Source organism: Trypanosoma rangeli (genome assembly GCF_003719475.1).
Source record: "Trypanosoma rangeli strain AM80 chromosome Unknown Tra_15.4_contig_00638, whole genome shotgun sequence".
Taxonomy (NCBI): domain Eukaryota; phylum Euglenozoa; class Kinetoplastea; order Trypanosomatida; family Trypanosomatidae; genus Trypanosoma; species Trypanosoma rangeli.
Genome location: NW_021706354.1, coordinates 3,711 through 5,315, shown reverse-complemented (window position 1 = coordinate 5,315; position 1,605 = coordinate 3,711). Strand labels below are relative to the sequence as shown.

The following is a 1,605-nucleotide window of genomic DNA, read 5'->3' as shown; positions in this document are numbered from 1 at the left end:
GGCAAATTAGATCTCCCTAGGCAAACCTGCAAATTGCACGACACACACAACAACTGCGACGAGGCTTCTATCTTCTTCTCGTATTGCACTTGGCATTCGGATCTCCACAGCTCTGTGTGTGTGCGTAGCCACACGTAGATATCACCCACTCACGGCGAAATTGACTGCCTCGTCGCGGTGGCATTTTGTGTCGCAATTCGCTGAGGTGCAAAGAGGCAGACCATCCGCCGCCTGTTCCCCGTGAAAGGAGAATTGACGCCACCGCATTCTCCCCTGCAACGTAAATATACGCTGCGCCCAGCACGTGGCGCGGTGGACGTGAATTCCGAGAGGGAACTGTTTGCCACGCGACTGGGCCGCACGGGACGCAGCCTGCAAAGGCAGGCGCAGACGCCTCCGCCTCCTTCCGTCGTCGTGGCGGTGGAACCCACAGCTTCTCAGGGTGCCGTTGCAGTTGGCGGCGCCGCGCTTCAAGACAACACTCCCACACGCAGCGCACTGTCTTCGCAAGGAAAGGAAGAATGAGTCACAGCGCACAACTATTCCTTTGTCGTTGTCTCGCCTTCTTCATAGCCACAGAAAGCACTGCCAGCACCAACTACGAAAGCATCCTCCACGTGCACTGCAACATATATATATCGTGTATGTGTGTGTGCCTGCAAATACAAAAATTGAAAGAAAGGAAAGAGGAGCAAAGCGTGTGAGAACGCACATACACACACAAAAGAGATGCAGGAGGCAAAGATGGAAAAACTAGATGACTAAAACTCAAAATGGCACCGCAGCACGCACAGTGGCAACACACAAGTAATATGGTTCAACAAAAAACAAAAACAAAAATTACTCTTAAAAACGCTTCGTTTACACAAAAAATTACTCCAAAAACCTTTTTTACAAAAGAAAAATACTATCGTGGAAGGCCCCTGTGCAATCCCCACAGTTCCACTCACATTTTGGCCGCATATTTTAAAAAATGATATATTCATTTAAACCACCGAAAGGCCCCGGTGTTCAGAGACCGTTTAACTTTCACAGGGGCCCGCAGTGCGTTGCTGTGGCCTTCATTCCTTCCTTTATTCCTTTTTCCTATCGGCGGACACACAATGCCGAGAGCGTCCGCAGACGCTCAACGAAGGCGGTTAGTTGTTTTTCTTCGTGTTTTTTCGAACGAATTCGATGGCCTGCGCGTCAGCCGGCACCGTGGCACACGTCCGCACCGCGAAAAACCAAGACGTAAAAAAGAGAGACCCCGGTCCCTCCCGTGGTGACCGCAGTGCAGGGGCGCAGTGAAGCATCTCCCGCCGCCAGGCAAACGCGCAGGCTCAACGCCGTCGCCAAGAACGAACCGACAAAACAACAACCAACAAACCAACGAAAATAACACATCCGCAAATCAATCAACCAACAATATACGGAACCAATACACACAAAAAAAAATTCAGTGACTGGTCTCCAGTCATTGCTACAAACAAACAACATAACAAACAAAAATGGGCACAATAAAATAAACACATGAGGATTGCGCCGCGCTAGTGCTGAGGGGAGAGCGCAATTTGTGTGTCCAAGAAAAAAAAAAAAACGTCTTAGCGTAAATTAAAAAAAAAG

General features: G+C 49.3%; 3 annotated features.

The window, feature by feature from the left end:
• Positions 1-1,058: 1,058 nt before the first annotated feature.
• Positions 1,059-1,088: a sequence feature (GA-rich).
• Positions 1,089-1,339: 251 nt separating this feature from the next.
• Positions 1,340-1,406: a microsatellite.
• Positions 1,407-1,464: 58 nt separating this feature from the next.
• Positions 1,465-1,489: a microsatellite.
• Positions 1,490-1,605: the final 116 nt, after the last annotated feature.